Source organism: Anas platyrhynchos, chromosome Z (genome assembly GCF_047663525.1).
Source record: "Anas platyrhynchos isolate ZD024472 breed Pekin duck chromosome Z, IASCAAS_PekinDuck_T2T, whole genome shotgun sequence".
NCBI lineage: Eukaryota > Metazoa > Chordata > Aves > Anseriformes > Anatidae > Anas > Anas platyrhynchos.
The window spans coordinates 61,054,254-61,077,316 of record NC_092621.1 but is presented as its reverse complement, the minus strand read 5'-3'; the positions used below and the strand labels follow the sequence as shown (position 1 = coordinate 61,077,316).

Sequence of the window (23,063 nt, the reverse complement as noted above, 5' to 3'; positions counted from 1 at the left end):
AAGGGCTAAGGAATTTTTCCAGATCTGTACATGTCTGGAAACCAGAGATGCTTGCAAATGTTCTCTGTTTTTAAAATGCCAATTCTTCACTGTGAAAACCTCCACAGAAATGTTCCAATTCAGGATGAATAAATATATAAATAAATAAATATTAATAGATAAAGTAACTAAGGTATTTGAAAGTTCAGTAATTTTGGAAAGCAATGTTTTATATTCTTCTGTATAGTATTTTTTTTCCTTTTTTTTTTTTTTTTTTTTTTTTTTCCACATTCGGAATCTATTTGTGGAGATCTGCTAATATTGTGAGATATCTCCTCTTATTTTATTAGAATTTTCTTTGTAATAGTGGACTTTGTGTTTTCTACATTCACTATGGACAGAGAGCTTCTAAAACCTGCAAATTATCTGCATATTACAATGTTGCACAGTATTGCAGTATGTTCCCTGGTTTATTTTTATAAGCAATAAAACATGGGAAATTCTGCAAGCCAGCTTTCTCTGTGATTTGTTGGTTAATTTCTCTCTAAAGCCTTTTTCTGAGGGTAGATAGGGAGTCTAGTACCACCACATTTATTTTCTCTTCTGATTTATGCATGGACAATTGTACTGGATCTCATTCTTTAATGTTATCTCTGGGACACACACAGGACTGACTGCTGTCTCGTCAAATCTGCCCAGTGCTGCAACTTCTTAATCAGAGCTGACCGGTAACTTTTCCATATACTTGGAGGGTGGAAAATACCTGAACTTAACATGCTTATAAAGGTAGAATGGTTGCTGGTAGACTTCTCTATGTTGAAACTGAATGAGTTGTTGCTGCAATGAAAACATTCTTCACTACTTAGTTTTCAGATCATATATTAAAATATTGTTACTGAGAAAATAAACACATTATGTTGGAAAGAGTCAGGAAGCAGTAAAAAGAGATAAAGAAAGTTGAGCATAAATTTTCATGTTACAGCAATTGTTTTAAGTGAGATAATTGTGTTTTGTATCCTTATTAACTGGCTCAGTTTGAATAAGCAATCTGACTGGCCAGGGAAGATTAAGAGCTCAATAAATAAAAAAATATTCAGGTTGTGTATGTATTCCACTTTCTTTGCCAGAAAACAAATTAGCTTTAAACATGTAATAGAATAAATAAAATAGGCTTGGCTTTTGTAGTAGGATCTGAAAGGGTTATAGAATTTAGACAGACCTTTCAGATTCTGCTAACAATCTCCTGAAGTTTTACATGGAAAAGATATGGCCACACTCAGGAGTTTCAGGAGGATAGGGTAGTGTCTTACAATCAATAGTATAGTAGGTTATCAACAAACATAACAAGATGGCTTGATTGGTGGTTGGTCAATATGTATATCCAGTTTAATATTTTCAAGTTGTCATACACAATGACTGTATAAAAATCAATTACTTTTTTCTTCAAGATTTAGCAAAATTGCCATCTGGTTTGCTAGTTACATCAATAAAATATTACAGGTGCTGTTACTGAAACAGAATGAAGATAAGTAGCAAGATAATTCCTATAATAGCTCCTAGACAGATTTTTGTTGCCCAAAAAAAATCAATCTCCAGCAAATGAATTATGCCATCCTATTTATTTTTTGAAAGCTTACATTCTGAATGTTCAGACCCTGTGCTAATTATGATGTTTGTATCATTTTAAAATCAGTTGTTCTATGAAGACAAGTACTGACGGGTCTGGTCTCCTGTGGATGAAAAAAATGATGCTGAACTAACATGGGAGTTATCTGATGTGGGGCACACTATGCTGCTCTCTTCTCAGTGAAATCTGTCCTACTCACTACCTTCAAAACACACAGAAACCTTAAAACTCTGAGGCAGACAGACAAAAAATATGGATTAATTAGGAAAGCAAACTGCAGACATGTCAAGTTTTACCATGGAATTTGAGTATTATAACTTTCTACTAGTTTGGCAACATCATTTTGGGGATCTGTTTGCTTTTAAACGAAGTGATATCTGAGAACTGTCAGATTTTACTTTCTTCATAAACCAGCTTTCATTACAAAATATTTGCCTTTCTTAGACTTATTTTAATAAAAGGGATAAAAATGTCAGTGGAAAACCATCAACTTCATTTCCAGTTCCAACACGAGTGCACACTTTGTAACTTCAGCCAGACTACATACCTGATACGTTTCTGCTGTGCGGTTCTGAGTAAGGAGGACTCTGTGGTGGTGTTTTTTTTTGTGCAGGAATGTTATCAGTGCTAGGCAGTTGTCCTGAGTTCCCTAGGGTGGTAACAGCTGAGGCTACATAACTACAGGCTGGATATCTATAGGGAGACATCCAAATTCCTTCATAGCTATTTGCTTGAAAAACTCATTCAAACACTACCTGTAAACACTACCTGTATAGTGTACACTACTCTTGTAGTGTAAAAATTCAGGTAGTCTTGATTTTGAGAAGAACTGCACACTGGAAGTTATGAGAGGCTAGAACCTATTAAATGTAAACTACCTATTTTGGTGCTAAAGGGACTTTCATGCCTATCTCAAGCCTGTATGAAAATCTTAATCATAATGTCTACTGGTCAGATCACCATAGGTGATAAGGCATTCACCATCTAAAATATGTTTATTAGGGCCTTTGTTAAACTAGGACATATTTTGGTACATATGGTTGTGGACATAGTTAAAAAATTCTTTACAGCACCCAAATTCAGTAACAGTAAAATGCTATAATAATGAGAAAAAAAAAAAAAAAAAAAAAAGATCCCAAGTCCTACGCAGTAGTTTCCCTCACTCTACAGTCTGGAGATTTCATAACTTGAGTATTGAAGACTGGAAATGGAAAAAAAAAAAAAAAAAAAAAAAAAAAGCTCTGTTCATTCTACCTAGAAAAAAAAAAAAATCAATTTTCTTGTTGACACAGACATACACATCCTCACAAAAAGCAGGCAGTTTCGAACTAATCTTTTTTTTTTTTTTTTTTTTTAATATTTTCTGAACAACCGTTGCATATTAGACTTTGAAATACATGCTTGCCCCAACTAAATGACTCATAGTTTTTTGCTAGGTTAGGATCCAGTCATTACCCAGAGCACCTACTAAATGAAAGAATGTCTTAACACATTAGACCTGCCTTCTCTCCTTCAAGAAGGAGAAAAAAGTATCTTGAGCAATTGTGTATTCAAGAGTGTCAATAAAAAAAAGCTGAAAAAAAAACATCGTTTGGAACTTGGAAAAATAAAAAGTCCCAACTTTAATGTCAGTTATACAAATACAACTCCCAGGATCGTACTGTCTTTGCCAAAAATATAGTCAGAAGTAAAAATGCATCAACACTGTCTATTCTTCAGCTTGCATCTCGGCACTTTAGAGCAGAATTTGGTTCAATATTTATAAATATATCTGACAGATCACCAATAAGCTAAGACAAACTTCCCTTCCATGATGGGTTAAGCTAAAATACCAGGCTGTGAGCTGAAGTTCTTGAGACACAGGCACATTTTCCATTACCTCAGGAAAGGTATTCTTTATCTTCTCTGAGCTTGGGCATGGTAATCTTTATCTTCTCAGACAGAGCAGCAAAAATCCTTGTACTGTGCAAATTCAGAAGACACTTTTATTGAGCTTTATAGGAGATAGAGACTTTTCCAAAACTTTTGCTCCTTGTCCTTGATTAGGCTAAGATTTATTTTTTATTTTAATGATTTCCATGGTACCAAGAATGTTAACATAGCAGACCTCATAAATCATTCTGCTCCTAACAGATTAAAACTCATTATTTATCTCTAGAGAGCTCTGGGCCAGGGCAGATTGGCAGAGGTGCAGGACTGGGTGCAGACACAGCTGCTGCACATCTTTGGTGTTGCTCAGACAAAGGCCAGCCCCACAGCCACAGTGGAGAAGCTGCCCCCGAGGGAAAGGAAGAGAAAGTCCTTGCTTTTAGCTTCCTTCACTCCAACTCTCAGGGAAAGAGAAGCTCACCATGGACACAGGTCCAGGCCTCAACTAATAGCCTTGACTTTGTCAACTCAGAGCCAGAAGGGGGGCATGCTCACAGAACTGCCAAATGAGACCATGTGCCAAAATTTTTGAGATGTAACACACGCATACACACACTGTACTTCAGTCAGCTCCAGTGGACACTGACTGAGTTATTCCAATTAATCTGGGCTTTGGTATTAGAAATATTTTTTATTCTATTCTGAAGAACAAAAATTAACCATTTTGGAGCAAATGCTAGGTCTTTCCAGTTCTGCTGCTTAGCTTACTATAAAGTATCAAAACTGTAAACTTTTAGAATGAGCACCCAAAACATCTTTGTATATATTTAAAAACTAATCCTATTGTCATTTCATTTTTTGAGCTGACAAACTTGATCAATCATTGTGACAGTATTCATTTCTGTAGCTGTGCTTACAGCATGCTTGTCACCACTATATTGTACTACAGTATTAGACTGATAAATCTCAGAAATTTGGTAGAGGGAATCAGTCTTGCCTATTTATAAGCTTTTACCTCACTCCTTTGTTGCATTTCTCATGCATATTTTTAAAGTTTGTTGTGTGCCAAAAATATATCAAGTTCAAGGCAACAGAAGTAACTTCTACAGTAGATGAAGCGTAAATTGAAAAGCAAGTAGTTATCTTTCAGCAGTGTACTCTTTTTTTTTTTTTTCCTCCTCCTTCACAACAGAAAAAGTTTATTGCATCTGTTTAATTGTACTGTAATTTAGGAAGAAAGTCCAGGGAGCACTTTCCAAAGCTGACCACAAGCGTAAAAAATACAGGAATCTAGGGAGACAGTAGCTTTTGCCTTTTTCATGTATAGACATCCATACATCTGTTTGAATGTTTACCTGATAAGGAATGTTTTCCTGACTAAAGACCTTCAAATTTTAAGCTTAGTGTGGGCTGTGTTGACCAATAAACAGGCATTATGTTTGTATATTGATTAGGAGAGTCCCAGGTCTGTATCTCTAACTAGCAAAACTCCTATTTGTATAGTAACTTTTGTGGAATTTCATGGTTTGTTTGTCTCTTTGTTTGTTTCTTTTTTTGTTGTTTTGTTTTGTTGGTGGTTTTTGTTTGTTTGTTGATGTTTTCATTTATTTTGCTTTGGTTTTAGAATACAGCACTGTTTGCTAGAATGTAAACAGATTTAACTCATCACTAATGAATGAAATGAATTAATCTGAGATTTGCACAGAATTGAAGTTATAAAATGTTTTTATTTATAGAATACTTAAGACTATAGAAAGGATGTGTGCAGTATTTTGTTCATACTTTATAGCTTGAGCATGGTGTGCTACTTTATTGTGAGATATAAATACATGCAATTTAGAGTATATTCAGCCTCTTTAATGAAACTTTAATTTGTTTCAGTTGCCCTGGGAATTTTTCAGTAGTTATGTTTCATTTACTACCCTTAGTTATCCTGCAGAGCTCATTTTTTTTTTTAAACCCATACCAAAAGATGCATTAGGAGGCCTGGGCAATAGAAGCATGACCAACTCACTAATACATAGAATGTAATTGATACAAGTTCCCACCTTACATTTAAGAACATATGTAGTTTTAACAAAATGTTGCCTAATTAACCTCTATATTCACTAAGAGTACATGAGGTCAGAGTTGATAATCCCAGAAATCTGTGTTTGTAGTTTAGATTCAGTGGGTGGCAAAGACAGTAAAAGGCTCAAATGGTGTCATGAAAATTCACAGCCTCTTCAAAATACATGAGAAAACTGTCATAAGCAGGAACAGGGATTTCTCCCCACCCCATTTTCTTATGAGGCGTAGATAAAATCACTGTTACTACACTGACACGTAACTAGTTAGTTGCAAGTAACTGCAATATAAAAGATACAGTTATAAGGAATTAGGTTATCAGCTATGACTAAAAGCTACATCTCGCCATTAAAGCATTTTTTATATGGTTATTCTTTAATAACTAGTTTCACTTTTCAGACAGGTTTCAGGACTTTTTGATGCCTTGTAGCCATGTTTTAGCATCTGAGTAGATTATCTGGGCTCTGTGACTTATTGCAGGTGACCTGGAATAAAATAATTTTCCATTTGTTCCCACTTTTTTTTTTCTTTTTTTTTTTTTTTTTTTTTGGGGGGGGGGGGAGAGGATAAAAAAAGGTCTGAAATAGCAGATAGCTTATATAGAATATAGTAGGCTGAGCCCTAGTGCTGTGGAAAGAACAATAAGTGATTTAGGCATATGAAAGAGAAAATATTTTTATTAGGGTAGTTTAAAACCTTTGATTACTTGTTTATTCTTCTATTTTGTTGATTCAAATACAGATAGAAATGTTTTGTTACAAAGAAATTCCCATTCTGAAACAAGGCCAAACATGATAAAATTTTTCAGATCTCTTTTGCAGTGACACCAGGAATCAAAGGACCTCAGGGAAGTACTCTGAAGTACAAAGGTAGAGGTAATACTGTCATAATGGAAAAAAAATATAATATTTTAATCAATTAAAATATTGATTATTGAATTAAAATATTTTATTCAATAAAATAATTTTAAATCTCAAATTCTGATCATGGACTTGTAATCCTTCTTTCCATACTTATGGCAATGCAGTTATTATTTATCCTATTGTAAACCTAAACCTTATATACATTATGTATGTAAAGAACAAGGTATATCTTGTAACATCCTAATCCTTGTTCGTAAGCATAGCTACTGATAATATTACTTATAAGCAAGGCTACTTTGCAGCAATACATCTTGCCTAATTTTACAATGTTTCAGCAAAATTATTTTAGCTAACTTAAAATGTTCTGCCTTCATTTTATTAAAATGAATCTTTTCCTGTTCTTGAGTGGCAGGTGAATTTTAGCACAATGGGCTTGCCTTAAGATTATCTGCTTTCCACTGGAACACAAAAAGCTTTCATTCATTTATACCCATCTGAGTTTGGGGGGAGTGGGGGGATGTACCTGCAAGCAAGCAGCACACACAGGACCCTGTCCCCAAGGGGCACAGCACCATCCTCTCCTGCCCTGGGGCTGGCAGAGCCAGCAAGCCCTGGTACAGGCCCACAGGAAACATCCCCAGGCCACCAGCACATGCACATCCACTTTCCCCATCCCCAACGCAGCCCCTCTGCCTGCCCGGCACCCCTGCTCACACACCAGGCCTCTTGCCCCCCACATGGGGTCCCTGCTCACCCACTGCTCCCATTTGGGGCTGGCTGCGCACACCAGTGCCCACATACTCATCCCACCAGCACCCGCACTCACAACACCCTGAGTAACAGCACGGTCCCCTGTGCTGGGCCAGCTCAAAGTTTGCTGGTGAATGTGGGTCCCCCACAAATGCCACGGGCAGAATCAGGTGCTGCCTCCAGTCCTTCCTCCTTTACCCTTAGCTTCCCAACAGAACAGGTCCCGATCAGATAACCTTGCTGGGTAAGTCTTCTCACCCTTTCCCATGCCCTCATCAGTCTATGTGGCTGACCAGGTTTCTTTGCCATCACTGCCTGCCTTATCCTTTGCTGGTCATTTTTGTGTCCCTGTGTTTTCTTGTTTATGGTTTCTTCCTTTTGTTATTACCCTTTGTTGCACTGAAAAATATCCTTGACCAAACAGCTGTAAAGCAGCAGATGCTCTCCCTCCACATACTTAAAGTTTGCAAAAGAATTTTTTAGAGGAACATACCAACACATTGTTTTTCATGTCTGCCTTTTACTACTCTGTCATATTTTTATTTGAATTCCTCTAGGAAAGTGGATGAACTTGATGGATGACCATAATATTCCTCTCCTGTTATAAAGCCTAATAATCGAGAGTTGGGAAAAGAGGTGACACTCTGGATGTGGTGGTGTTCTGTATGTTCGTGATAGGCATGGCACCAGTACGTCCAGCTACAGCTTGGCTTCCTGAGCAAAAAGCTTGATTTGAATATCACCAACATCGAAAACATTACAAAATTCTGTGTGGCTCTCCCTTATATACATGTTAAATAATGCACGCATGTCAAATCTTCCTACAAAATCACAAAATGGCTTGAGCTGGAAGGGACTTGAGCTGAGTTTGTTTTGTGTGTGACAATAATCGTTGAGTGATCTCCCTGTCCTTATCTTGACCTTTAAGCCCCTTTCCATCATATTTTTCCCCCTTTCTCTTTGAGGAGGAGGAGGGAGTAAGAGAGGGGCTGTGGTGGAGCTCAGCTGTCCAGCTGAGTAAAACCACCACAGGCATCCACAACTTCTCTGGGAAACCTGCTTCAGTGTTTCTAGGAAGAAATCTAAATATCTAATCTAAATCTACCCTTTTAAAGTTTAAAACTTTTATTCCTGCCCTATTACAATACCCCCTGACAAAGAGTCCCTCCCCAACTTTTCTGTAGGCCCCTTTTAGGTACTGGAAGGCTGCTATAAGGTCTCCCTGAGGCCTGCTCTTCTCCAGGCTGAACAACCCCAACCCACTCAGCCTGTCTTCATAGGAGAGGTGCTCCAGCCCTCTGACCATTCTTTGTGGCCCTTCTCTGGACTTGTTTGAATACATCCATATCCTTCTTGTGCTGGGGTCCCCAGAGCTGAATGCAATGCTCCAGGGGAGTCTCATGCAAGTGGAGCAGAAGAGGACAATCACCTCCCTTGCCCTGCTGGCCACGCTGCTTTTGCTGCAGCCCGGGGTACAGTTGGCTTTCTGGGCTGCAAACATGGATTGCCAGCTCATGTTGAGCTTTTTGTCTACCAGCACTCCCAGGCCATTCTCCTTAGGGCTGCTTTCAATCCATTCTCCACCCAGCCTGTATTTGTGCTTGGGATTGCCCTGGCCAAGTTGCAGGACTTTGCACTTGGCTTCGTTAAAATTCCTGATATCTGCACAGACTCACCTCTCAAACCTGTCCAGGTCCCTCCCTTCCCTTCAGCATGTCGACTGCTCTGCACAGCTTGGTGCCATCAGCAAACTGGCTGAGGATGAACTCACTCCCACTGTCCATGTCACTGACAAAGATATTGAATGATGCTGGCTCTGATACTAATCCTGAGGAACACCACTCATTATGGATCTCCATTTGGACATTGAGACATTGACCACAACTCTGAGTACAACTATCCTGCCAATCCCTTACCCAGCAAGTGGTCCATCTGTCAAATCCATGTCTCTCCAATTTTGAGACAAGGGTGTCATGTGGGACAGTTACAAACACTTCACACAAGTCCAGGTGTTTATTGATGTTTATTTATGTATTTATTTAATCTTTTGAATACCATATGAATGACAGCATGGATGCTTCAGCAGTGTGAAGGTGTCTTATTCAATCACTTAAAATACATTAGAAAGAAGCTGTTAGTCCACAGATATTTGGATTATGTCTTTACTGCAATATAATCATCAATCAGAAAAGCAAATTTTCACGAAGAATTCACTGCTGCTTCCCCGCTGAGGACACAATCTCAAGATGTTTGCACAGTGGTAGGATCCTTCCAATTGGACTGATTGTTTCTGCCAAATCTCTTTATATTTGCATGGTGTGCTGGGTTGATGTACCAAGAAGAGTACTCACAGAGGCTAATTTTAACCCATGGTGATTAATTTTTCCTTTTTCTTCATATACCAATCTGTAGGGTGGCTCTGTAAGAGGGTAATTTGCAACATGAGCCTAACTTGAAGATCTGTATCCTCTGCTGCTGAGGCATCTAGGCTCTACTGGTTGTAGAGGCAGTCTACAAACACTAGCCTATCTTGATCTTTCTCAGGAATTCACATTGCCTCAACACACCTGAGTTTGGCCTGTCTGTCTATCAATCTGTCTACATACATACTTATCAGTACACTTTCATAATGGTCTTGAACTCTGTTCAGCCAGGCCACTCTTCTTCCACTCTGGCTCATCTTTTGCCATGTGGGGAAGGCCTGCTCCTGTGCCTTTAGAGTTTCTTTCTTGAAGCGTGTTCAGCCTTCCTGGACTCCTTTGCCCCTCAGGACTGCCTTCTGGGTTGTTGCATTAAGGGGTGTAGCCGATTAAGCGTTATGGGCCCAGCTGGATTCAGGGTACTGAGCTATCACAATCACAGATTCACCAATAACACATTAACCATTAGGGGGCTGGTTGGATTCAGAGCACTGAACTACCATGGTCACGGATTCACCAATAACATATAACCACCCTTTAGTTGCGTTTGATGAGAACCGTCACAACTATGAACAATGCAATCCAGTGCAATTTATTACAGCAACAGGTACACAGGTTCTTTGGATTGCCGGCAATAGTGACTGTCTGCAAAAGCAAGCTAGCATGCATGAAATACACAGGTGACACAGGTGTGCAGCCTGGAGATTAATGTATTAAAAGGCACAAAGACTCTATAGAGATTTCTAAGTTTCCGTGGAGACACACGGTATAACCAAGTGTTCAGATCTCACCCAAAGGTGTCCCAGTTTGGGGGGAAGAGAGGCTCAGCCCGTCGACTGATTCCAGGGGTCAGGAGGTCCTTGGGATGGTATATTTCCTTGGGATGGTATCTCTCCTGGTGGTGGTATCTTCCCTAATGATGGTATCTTCCCTGACATTCCCTCTCTCTTAGGCCGATTTATATTATTTTCTATCGTTTAGGTGGAGCTTGAGTGACTCTGCTCAAGCATATCTTAGCTATGATTGGTGAAAAGTTCTCCCATCTCCGTTTAATCTACCCTGTGACTATAGTCACTCAAGCTTTATGACATCTGGAATATGTCGGGGATATCACGTACATTCTCAGAATGAGTTTTATCAAGTGTATGTACATTGTGTAGGGATGCTAAACGTTTCACCATAAACCAAATTTTAACGTACAAACTAATTGTCAGTATAAAGCATAATACAGTGAGTGTAAACAGAACAACAACAGGGTGAAGCATCTTGTTGAAGATTCCTGTGGAAGCTGGTGACCATCCAAACAAAGTGTCCCACCAACTGTGTCTTTCATCTCTCTTCACTCTTTCCATCACTCTGTGTATTTCTTGTACATCATGATGGACAGTAATCAGAGTCTTTTGTCCGTTTTCTCAAACTTGTGTCATCAGCCGCTTCAAGTCCTCATGCACCAGCAATTTTTTCAGTAAGGTGAGGTTCATTCCAGTAAAAGTAGGCAGCAGATCATGAAGCAGAATATAATTGGACACAATAAATTGATGAAAGGTGACAGGAGCTGTGTAACTAAAACCACATCCTAGAATTTTGGTAAAATTACACAAAAATTACAAAAAAAAATACACACAAAAAAAAAAAAACAACACAATTATTAGAGTGATCACTTGTATTTACAATAGTATTATCTATGACTATAGAATCACAATGGGTTCTCATGCAAACACAGCATTTCCCAATATATAGAAGTACAGTTTCAAGGGTTTCATTAGGATGTATCTCAAAGTGGCAAATACTTTGTTCAGTGTCAAGACAAATGTCTTGGGTGTGTTACTCTCACAGATGAAGCCTTTTTGTTCACACACAATACATGCAATTGTTTGCCACTTTCCTCCCTTTTGATGGGCCCATACTTTATGCTGCTCAGGATAAAGTATAGTTCCATTACAATTGAGTCCTACTGCAATGACTGGATATACATCGTATATGGTGGCATTGCTTATACTAAGTATAAAGGCAACAATTTTACCATTTTCTGCATAATAGGTAAAATTGACTAATTGCCACCATGCTTGAAACTCCTTTTCAAATTCTGAAGCATTATCCCAAATCAGTTTTCGAATTTCAGTGGGCAAAGTTTCTCCTTCTCTAATGATAGCTGCTGCTACAGATTGTATCCATAACTGCACTTGGATGCAGCTCAAGGCAAGGGAGGTATTGCCTTGAGTTTTTCCAAGGGAATTTACAATTAATTGATGATCATTTTTTTCAATTTGTATTGGTTTTTCCAATTTCCTTAGGTCATCTGTAGTAGCAGTTATTCTACTCATTAGGACCTCAGCATCAATGCCATTTAATATACCTAATCCTATTCCCAACAACACAATTGCATCTACCCTTTTTAAAGATCAGCTAGGGTTAAAGAGGACTTGTTGTTGTCCCACATTTTTAATTATGTGAGGACCAGGGTTGAAGATGGAAGGACTTAGACCAATGGGAGGCCGAGTTGGTTCATTTTCAAATATCTGCGGGGGCAGAGGCTTCTAATTCTTTGCAGTCGATGATGTTTCTGTATTACCCATAAATTCAGATAGTAACTCTGTGCCTCTGTAACCCCAAAGTACACAATTACAGGTTTAGTGAAAGTAAAATTGTACCAGCAATCAAAATTTGGTTCAGTTATTTTGGTACAATCAGTACTATAACGTTGTGATCTGGTAGAATCTGCATGAACTGTCCTAATTTCAGTCGGCCTATTGTAAGTGGATCCGTTAGTTATTCAGCAACCAATTTGTATTGTCTGGCCAGACATGGCTTGAAGTTCAGCCATTCTTAGGGAACCATTCCAACTCCATTCATCTTTTGAAAATACTTTATCCCCATGTAAAACTAAAGCAGAGAGATTTGGATCCTTTTTGTTCTGAGGTGTTCTGATTGCGCTATACCGTGATAATGCCTGGTTAGATGCCACGGTGAAACACCTCAGCTCCATGCACAACCCCAGTAGCTAAGTTTCCTTTAAGGTCTGTAATTGCATTAAGGTCAGGGTAAAGCATAGCATTAGTAATCCAAACTGTTGATTCGTCATCCTCCAGCTGTCCATACACAGTTCACTCAGGATTCCTGTGAACACAAAAGAAAATAAAATATGCTTGGTTGTATTCAACCAGCAGGGTTAGATAGAGGGTGAAATAGCAATCTTTGACTTCCCATGTGCAGAGATATTTGGGAGTAGTTAGCTCCATTGCTACCGTTAGATGCACAGAAGGTTTTCACTATCTCTGCCATGTTTGAACTGCGGCAGTCAAAGGTGTAGTGTTAGCATTCAGCTGTCTGTAATCCACCGTAAAATGCCATTGCCTGGTTGGTTTCTTTACCGGCCACACTGGTGAATTGTAAGGTGAGTGGGTCCTTTTAATAATGCCTCGTTCTTCCAATTCTGTTACCACCCTGTCAATCCCCGTAAGTGCTGCTGCTGACAACAGATATTGCCGACCATTAATGATTTTAGCAGGGGATAAGAGTATGGATGTTTGTAACAGACTCAGTCTCACTGCGCCTGAATCCCTTTGATGTGTCATGAAACTCCACACAGTTCCATCAGGGAGTTTCCACATACAGCCACGCAGCATGTCAAATCCTAAAATATTAGTATATGCAGCACCAACTAATACTTCTACCCTTGTTAATTTTCATTCCTCTGGCAGCCAGAGTGAAATTTTTGCAGTGGGGCATTGTTTTTCCACACCATCGATCCCTGTGAATTTAACCCTGTGTTGATCAGGTGTTATGCTCAGGGTTTGTCCTGTCTCACGTGTAACTACTGACATTTGGGTCCTGTGTGACAATAAGAAAAATTACCAATATTTTTGGGGGTCCAAAGGGAATGGCAATGATAGGGTCGGAGTGTTCATAAGAAAGCCATTGAATTGCTAATACCTGCCTAGCAGGGTGGCTCACTGCCCTCCCCAGGGATAGGAGGGTTTTTTTTTGCTGAGCTTCTGCCTCCTCAGTTGGGCTTGGTGCAGAAGTTGCAGTTTCCTTAAGGGCTGGGGGTTTTCTGGTTAGGCGATTCTCCCCAGCTGGAATATTTTTCTTACTCAGAAGTTGGACTAATGTACGGAGGTCCTCCATAGAGGCACCACACAAGAATGGTCGGAGTACACCCAAAGCTAGGGCCTTATGCTACAATTCACCCTGTTCCCTATTAGGTTTGAACCTCTTTGAATTTGGGGTTTCTGGGATTCCGAGTGTGGATTTGGTAGACTCACCAAGAGTGGTCTTGGGACTTAATACTAGATGAACTTATCCAGCCCATTGAGTGTCTGTACTTGTCTATGCCTTGTACAAATTCACTCCAGGTGGGAATGGGGGAGTTTGGATTCCACCTATGACCACGATCATCATCCCTACGAGCAGCTAGTATGCAATCCTGCATATTCGCTACAAACATCTTAAGATAATCAGGGAGTCCACGGATGACAGAGGTTAATTGACCCGGGTCAATAGGAGCTAACATTGGGGATTTCCTGAATTCATCTCTTTCATATATCACCTGAATGCCCTGATGGTGGTATCCCCCCCAACATCCCCTCTCTCTTAGGCCAATTTATATTATTTTCTGTCTTTTAGGTGGAGCGTGAGTGGCTCTGCTCAAGCATATCTTTAGCTATGATTGGTGAAAATTTCCCCCATCTCCGTTTAAAGTAATAGGCTTCTAGAAGTTCAGGGCGCATGCTCAGTGAGGGGTGGTCGCACCTTGGAGGCGGGTAGCTTTTGGGATGGAGGTGTGTTTTGGTATTACAATGATATTATAATGAGCTAAAGTGCACCGGGGTACCCAGCCCCGCCCCTCCCCGCCCCGCCCCGCCCCCGGCCCCGCGGCCGGCCGGGCTCACACCGCCCCTTCCCACATACCCCCTCCTAGGTCCCGCCCCCCGCCTCTGATTGGCCACTGCGCCTTCTCCCTGGCCTGCCATTGGCTGCCGCCGGCCGCCCGTAGGGGTAGGGCTGGTGGCGCGCCCGCGGCGGCGGTGGCGGCTCCGGGACGGGTGCTGGGGAAGTGTCCCCGTGCCCCGCGGCAGCAGCGGCAGCAGCAGCAGTGCCAGCGTCACACTGCGCCGGGGCGATGCGGCTGTGAGAGGGGCGCCGTGGGGACAGGCTGCCTGGGTGTGAGTACGGCCGGGCTGCCAGCTGGGCTCTCTGGGGTTGTGCACGCACTCGGGGCGGCAGGCGTGAAATTTGCCGCTCAGGTTCTCATCACAGTGCTTCTGAGCAGTGCTCTGGGCAAAGCGCAGCGAGCAAATTGATGCGTTCGCTGGTGCGTTAGCGAGCCCTCTGCGCTGCTGTGGATGGGGCTGTAAAACTCGGGCAGAGCTCACTACAGTGCTGTAGGGAGGCCTCGGCAGCCTGCTGCTTACACACTCAGTGGTGTGTTTGGGCAGGTCCCGGTTGTGTTTGTCACCTGAAACTGATACGAACACCTTAAAAACTCAGTTCATTTTAGCGTTGTTTCAAGATATTATACAAAAGCCTTTGAACGTGTCCTAAATATAAATCCACATCGCTGGGGGAGGGCAATGCTTGCTCAGAGCACTGGTGGGGGAGCGATGCTCTGCATGTCCCTAAGACACCTGCAGGCATGAGCTCCGCGTGGGGCTTTCTGACAGCGTTTGGGGTTTGGGCCTGTGTGCCCCAACTGGCACGAATCGCCCTTAATGCTGTGTTTGACAGGAACATCCTGAAGTGCTCGGAGTAACGCTGTACTTGTTTAGTACAGGGGCGCTTCCTGAGCTGTCAAACTTCTGCTCCCTCAAAGGCCAGTCTGCTTGGCTGTTTCCGTGGTACCTGTGGAGCAGGTTGTAAGTTATTTATACTGGAAACAGAGGTAATTATTAACAAGCTTGTACCGATGAGTGGAATAATCTGTAAGGACAGCAGAGTGGGCACACGAATTCCTCGAAGCCTGTGTCACCGTGGAGGAAGATGTTTGGAGATCCTGCTGCCAATAGTATTTAATGTTCTGAGCAGTTGTTTTGAAACAGCTTTTCCAATCTGATTAATTTCAAGCGTGATATTCTGGTACCATTATGCAGTGTTTCAGGTAGCCAAGTGCGTGACTATGGAAGCGGAAAGAATTCCAACTGGCACATACTTGTGTTCTTTCATAGGTATTTAAAATTATTAAAAAGTGGTCTGAAAAGTCTCTGGTGTTTTAGCTGCTAAAATACACTCTGGTTTTCGTGTATTGCTTCAACATCTGCAACATCTTTGTGTTAGATGCTGTGCAGGAAGAAAAAATCCAAGGTGTTAACTGATTGAATATAAAATGACGTAACTACTTGATAACATAGAAAAGCAAAGTACAGAGAAACGCATCTGATGCTGATGGTGGACTGCGGATGATTGCTCAGGAGATTAGTGGTAATCAGCTACACCAAAATGTCCTTCCCCATCAGCTTAGTGTCAGAGGTTAAATAAACCTGAAATAATCAAGAGAAGTTTCCATAACTCGAATGGTTTCTAAACATCAGCAAAAGCCCAAATAAACCTTTTGTTTTAATGGCTCTGTGGTTGACATTGCATCATAAACAGGCACGTCTCCATCAAATGTTTGGTGAGCAAGATATTTGTAGCTTGGTAGCAGCTTCAGAAAACTGGCCAGGTATGAATTTTAAGCGGTTCTTCCAGTCAGGAGTCTGCAACAGTAATTTTTTTGACTCTTAAAAATTGACTCCTAGCTACTAAATCTATAACGTGTCTCTAAGACTGGCATAAGAGGCTTTCGGTGAAAGGCGATTGTTTTTTAAAAGGAGACAACAAGAAAATCAAGTATTTGTACCATACCCAGTGTAATTGTTTCCATCTCATAGAGCACTTCAGAAGTTTGTGAGAAGTAAAATGAGAAGATGTGCAGGAGATTTTTCCCTCTCTGCTGTAGTAAAGGATGACGTGAACCCCATTTCTATGCTCTTGTAGCATATACATCTGGAGTTCAGGTGGGCTCTCCTGGGGGGTGGTAGGGCCGTGGGAGTGGGGGGGACCTCAGGAGGGTCCAGCCCAGCCGCTCTGCTCTGCCAGCACTGGGTGTTTGTATGAGCCCTGCTCTCTGGGCTGCAGCATGACAATCTTCATCCCCCCCTTCCCCCCCTGCAATCCCTCTAAGCCGTATGGTGTTACTGCAGGTAGAAACATTTCCCTTTTGTCGCTTGTGTTGTTTCTGAATGTCAGGGAAGTCTTCCTTGCTGCAATTTAAGACCAACTTCTTTTTTTTTTTTTTTTTTCCCCCTCTGTGTGTGTATGGGCAGGTATGGTGTTTAAAGCTCTTTGCAGAATGCTAGATCCAGTTTTAACACTGATCAGCACAGAAGGATTGCTTTGCATGCCTTGCAGCCCTCACTCTAATACCTAATAAACTTGGTTGCTGTTTGCTGCGACGGAGCAGGAGTATTGACTGGTGTAACATGTGGGCCTCTGCAGTCCTGTGGAGCTGCACATCACCCATTATTCTTGCTTTGGCAGTTTGCTCCATTGCTTAACCCCACCTGACAGCAATGTCCTGCTCTTCTCTTTTTCTCAATCTCTCCCCAGGTGCATTAGGATCACTTCACATTATACTTCTGAACTTCAAAAATCTGAAAGGCCCAACCAACTTCAGGAGAGCTCTCCTGTCTGTCAGCTGAATCAGAGGCTTTTGTTAGCCCTGTATCCAAGGAACACAGTACTGCTTGTGAAAGGAAAATGTTGTTCAAAACAGTGAGTTTTCACTGCTCTTTGGGGAAAAAACAAAAAACAAGCAAACAAAAAAAACACTTCTGAAAACTGCTTTCGGTACTTCTTGTAGCAGATGAGGGTTCATTCGGTTTTGGGTTAACTTGAATTTAATAGAGGCAGTTATGTAAGATGAGAGAGATGACAATGGAAAAATACATCTTTGGGCATGATCTGCTGCTGACTTGTATCACTCCGAAGAGTTTCGAGCACTTGAACTTCCACCCTGTGATTCTGTTGTCATCTCCTTTTTGCTGTGTTTGCAGGGAGAGGGGAAGTGACTGTTCCAACTTCTTAACGTATGTTGAGGTTACCTACACTGACAAAACATAAACCTGAACCTTCTCTGCTTAAACTGTTCAAAAAGTTTTTGACACTTTGTTTAGTTCTGGCTTCTACTTGTGGCCTTTTCAGCTCTAAAGAGATGCATCCTCATCTCAGAAGTTTGTAATTGGAACTGAAATTGAAAATCACAGTATGAAAGTCAGAGGCAAAGGGAAAAGAGGATGGATTGGGGTGGGGGAAGGCTTTGGTGGTGTTCGCTTAGTGCACAAGTAATTCTGAGTGTGAGAGAAAAGGAGATAAACCGTGTGCTGGCGGTCTGAAAAAAAAGGAGTGAATTTCTGGATATCAAATTAAAAACAGGAGATGAGAACTCCTTCCACACCGTTATTTTGGTACACGTTCAGCGTGTGAAGATTGCAGTGCTGGGAAAGGAAGGGAGGAGAGACGCACGGGTTTGGCAGGTGGCTGGGATGGAGCTCGCCGTCCCGCAGCATCCCACGCAGCGCTGTGCCCTGCACCTGCGGCCCCAGGCCCCAGTTGTTTTGTCTGCAGTGGGGCAGAGCTGGCACAGCACCAGGGCTGGCCCCCAGCCCTACAGAGCCAGCAGGATGGGGTGGGCAGCCCGAGGGGGGCAGGCACCAAGGCAGCTGGCCCAAACTTCCCAAAGCAACATTTGGGGAAGGGGCTCTTGTTAGGGAAGCGCCTGTCCCCCCATGCAACTGCGACACATTGAGGCCCTCCTTCCCGAGACATGGACAAAATTTACTCCTTGTTGGAAAGGACAGAGTAATTGATTTCTCCTTTTTCTTCTGCACAGTCTTTGCTTTTCTTTTCCTCTGATTAGACCGCTCCTGATCTTAACCATGAGTTGTTTTGTTGTGTGTTTTTTTTTTTGCCATCCTATTTTCTCACCCTGTCCTGCGAAGGGGGAGTGAGACAGCGGTGTGGTGGAGCTGATCTGCCCATCAGTTGTTAAACCACTGTACACATCACTGCAGGGGTTGCTGCCAAAGCTAGGCTTCTTATTTTTGAAGCTGTAATGCTCATTTTGTAAGGCAGGGTGGGACTTGTTCTTAATTGGTTAGTGCATGCGATACATACACCATCCTTATCTTTAAAAGCTTTTAGTGCTTCAGTTCCTTAATCTTTCCTGTCTCTTGAGTTGAGTTTTAATGTAGAATTTCTGCTGAAGCTATTCCTCGGGATAAAAACTGGAAAAGCAATTATTATGGTAAGCCAGAGCTGGCAGTTGGTAGGACAGATTTGCATGTCCTACCAAAGTCAGGGTTGAGTCAAAGTCAAGGCAGAGGAAAGTGATGCGTTCAGACTATTTTCAGTTCTGTCTCACTTTACAAGAAAGTAAAGTGAGTGAGTCTCACTTTACAAGAAAGTAAAGTGAGTGGGGCTAAAATATGAGCAAGGGAGTGTGAAGAAACCAGGCATAATGCAGAAGTTGAACACATGTTTGGACCAGCTAACTGGTAGGAGGACAGTGGAAAAATCAGTGCTGGAATGGTTACAGATCAGTACTCAGTGGAGAGTTGATGGCTAAGGGATGCAGGAATTTGGTAGCAGTGTTTGTGGTTTGCCGGTGATTCCTGCTTCTGGCTGTTTGCTTCTCGCTCTGTTCTGTCACGGCAGCTGTGCTGATGCAACTGTCATCTAAGCATAAAAAAATGGAAAAAAAAAAAGACCTTAATGAGGGGGGATTTGGTGAAGCTTAGTAAGTTCAGTTGGTCCAATTTACAGCTTGGCAGCCAGCTATGGTAACCACATCTGAAGCAGCATCAGAACAAGCCTGCCTGACCCTGGCAGCTTGTCTGCAGTGAACAGAGAGCGGTGCAGGGGATTCTCTGCACCCATGTTGGCTGGAAAAGCCTGGGTGAAGCTTAGGAGTCATGCAGGATCTTCAGCTTTAGGAGAATGTCTAGGGATAGAAAGGGGCTGTGTCAAGATGCTGGTTTGTAGCAGCTCACCAGTTCTGACTCAGACCCATTCTACATGGGAGGTGGTGACTGGGATCCACTTGCAAAGGGAGTTCTGGACTTGAACTAGTTCTGTGTTTCTCCCTTTTGCATCTTAACTAAATACCAATTGCCCTGTGGCTATATTTAAAGCATTTTGTTCAAAGCAACCATTTAGAGTTTCCTGCATATATTTGAATTCACTGTTACTTGTGCAGTACCAGTGCCTGTTCCCCTTAAAGAACTTTGGCAAACTTTTTTACAATTTGGATAGAGTTGTGATTGTATATGCTGAGTATCAGCATATACATCATTAATTGATATTAAGGGTATGCAGTCAATGCCCTAGATATTAACCATCTTCTTTTAGTGTGCCTATTGACTAATGCAGAAATAGAACTATTTGTATGATTATGCCTTAATGGATTGCAATATATCAGAAAATAAATTTTGCACTTACGGCACAAAAATGAATATATAAAACTGCACATTTTCAGAAAAATCCTAAATGGAAACTGTATTTAGTATTAAAGTGTAAAGAAGCCACTATCAATTGAAACATCTCATTGGTGTTCTTTCCCTCTATTTTGCTATTTGCAAAGTGATTCAGATCAGTATCAGAATATTTTGCAGTGGCCTTTCTTCTAGGAGTCTTTCATTTTAAAGTATGTGTGTGTGGGGGATAACTTCTTTTTGTTTGCTAGTAGTATTTGGTTTTGTTCATATATTTATTACCTTCTTAGGCAATTCCAAGGGATGCCTGCTCTGTTAACATAGTCTAATACATGAGCATTTGTATGGTATTATGCTTTCTAAGACAAATTGTATTCATCAGCAAGAAAAAAATAGGAGTGTTAAGCCTTCCTCAAATTCATCTGTAGACCTCTGCTGTTGACACAAAAAGCTTTTTTTTCTGAAACAGCATTTTAGGATTTCTGTCATCTAAATCGTTGATTACTTTTGCCTAAAATACATATGGTTAGGAATGTGCTTCATCCATGATCACCAAGCATTACCATGCTATTAAATCTCTAGGAAATGGTATAGTTTTGGATGTCTCCTTTTCCTTCCGTCTGTTCCTCTGTTTTCCCAAAGAACAATCTTGGTGCTCTATCTGATTTAATACTCCTTGGAAACTGGGACCTTGGTGCAGTGTAAGGGTGTGCTGGACCTGAGTCCATCTCTTCCCTTTCTGCCCCAGTAATGCCCAGCCTTCCTCTCTTTGCCTGTTTCCAGATGCCTGCCTGTGTGCTGCAGCTCTTATTGTCCATCCGCAGTTATTGAAGAGAGAAGGATAAGCTCAGTCTGGCTCTGACCTCTTTACCCTCCTGCTGCTGGAGCTGAAAGGCCATGCAGCAAGCCCTGTTGCAGGGAGCGTGGGGAGGGCCATCTGTGAGGGCACACAGAGCAGACACTGAGGGAAGCATCTCAGAAGTGTGAGAACCTAATTCTGGTACTGCATGCGCATAGGATCACATTGCCACCCGGTGTTGTTATTTTACTGTCACTAGCATCGATCCTGCTTATATCAAAATTGATAGTCAGGCTTGTAGTGCCCATTAGGTACAAACACGTTGGCACCAAGTGTGCGTGCGTGCTTCTAAGCTAAGAGTTTAGTTTAAATGACTTCACAGGGCTCTTCACAATTAATTATTTGATGTGTTCTTGGAGTTCAAAAAATATAAACTTGATGTAGGTAGTGTTTTCATTAGCTCTCTAAATAACGTTAAATGCTGAATAATTTTTGTCATTCAAGTGGACAAGGTGACAAAAAGCATCTTTTTTCTTCACAAATAAACATTCAGATATCTTTAATCGCCTGTACTGTATTTCCAAAGTTAGGCCCACAGTGGAGGAACAAATACATGGTTCATATTTGCAGAAGGGATCCTTTACACTACTGGGTTCCTGGAGACCTAAATTGGTCAGTCTGTTTGGAGGTGTGTTGCCTTCAGGGGGCAGTGGCGACCTGGTTCAGGGACGGCACGGCGACCAACCCCAGGCCGCTCGGTCCATCGGCTCACAGACACCAATGTGGTGGATGGCAAATGGCATTTATTGTCGAGTCACATGGCGTTATACACCCGAGGCCCATAGCCGTCACTTCTGCTTGCTTACATCACAGACCACGCGCTACTGTCCATCAAGGGAGGGACTCCACCTTTCCGTACAGCGCCACATCTTCTGGCCGCCAGACCCTAACTACCCACAGAAGTGTAACCAGGTGATGTTTCAGACGTTAATGAAGTCATTGCTTTCCGCAATCTGAGCTTTTCATTGTGCATTTTGGGAACCACTCTCCTGGGTTCTGTGTCTTCCTTAAATCCATATCCAATAATTTTAAACTTCTCTGCTTAATAACTGCTGTTAATGAGCCTTTGAGGAGTTCAGGTGACAGTAGTATCCTTCTGAAACAATGGAGGTATGGGTATAAACATCTTTAGCTTGACATGTAATTAATGTCTTTAGCCTGTTTCACATGCCTCAATTACTTAATCACTGGTTTGTGGCATCAGAAGAGAAGCACATCCTCTCATCCTTGCCTTGGGTATTATGAAGATATATCCAAGAGTTCGCTTTTGCAGAACTCTGTCTAGTCAGCAGCAGTTGAATGTGTTTTGAACAGGCCTAGAAAACTGAGCTTTGTCTGCCAGGTAGAGCAATGGCCACTTCTATGGTTGGCTTAGCTGGGGGAAGAAACTGAGAAAATTTATTACGTGTTGCAAGGAACTTGACTGTGCGAAGGATTGCTTGCAGACAGGTGTATAGATTTAGATGCCTAAATGCTGCCCGTTTGAGGCATGTAGGTTCCTTATATTGTTAACTAGGTAGATCTTTCCTCTTGCCTTAATCCAAATGTGAAATCCAAACATGCAGTAAAAGGTGAAAGCTTTCACTATTTTGATCTAATAAACCTCTTTCAGGACAGAATAGCTGCATGATGTATCTTTTAAGAACAACTGAATACAAGATGTATATTCTGCATATGGAGGAATTACTTGGGGAAAAAAAAAGGCATTGCATCCAGCTTTAAAGGTTTTACTTGCTGTGAACATCAATCACAGAATCACAGAATTTCTAGGTTGGAAGAGACCTCAAGATCATCGAGTCCAACCTCTGAGCTAACACTAACAGTCCCCACTAAACCATATCCCTAAGCTCTACATCTAAATGTCTTTTAAAGACTTCCAGGGATGGTGACTCCACCACTTCCCTGGGCAGCCTGTTCCAACGTCTAACAACCCTTTCGGTAAAGAAGTTCTTCCTAACATCCAACCTAAAACTCCCCTGGTGCATCTTAAGCCCATTCCCCCTCGTGCTGTCACCAGGCACGTGGGAGAACAGACCAACCCCCACCTCGCTACAGCCTCCTTTAAGGTATCTGTAAAGAGCAATAAGGTCGCCCCTGAGCCTCCTTTTCTCCAGGCTGAACAAGCCCAGCTCCCTCAGCCGCTCCTCGTAGGACTTGTTCTCC

At 41.7% G+C, this 23,063-nt stretch overlaps 1 protein-coding gene across 3 annotated transcripts in view; it reads left to right on the top strand.

The window, feature by feature from the left end:
- The first annotated feature begins 14,555 nt into the window (after positions 1-14,555).
- PJA2 (praja ring finger ubiquitin ligase 2) overlaps positions 14,556-23,063 on the top strand; it is a 33,996-nt gene continuing 25,488 nt past the window's right edge. For 2 of the 3 annotated variants that reach the window (XM_072031190.1, XM_072031189.1), the window contains exon 1: positions 14,557-14,740. The gene's annotated coding sequence lies outside the window, so the exon portion shown is untranslated. Of the gene's footprint in view, positions 14,741-23,063 lie in introns of all 3 variants that reach the window. The other variant, XM_072031191.1, reaches the window with a different exon arrangement.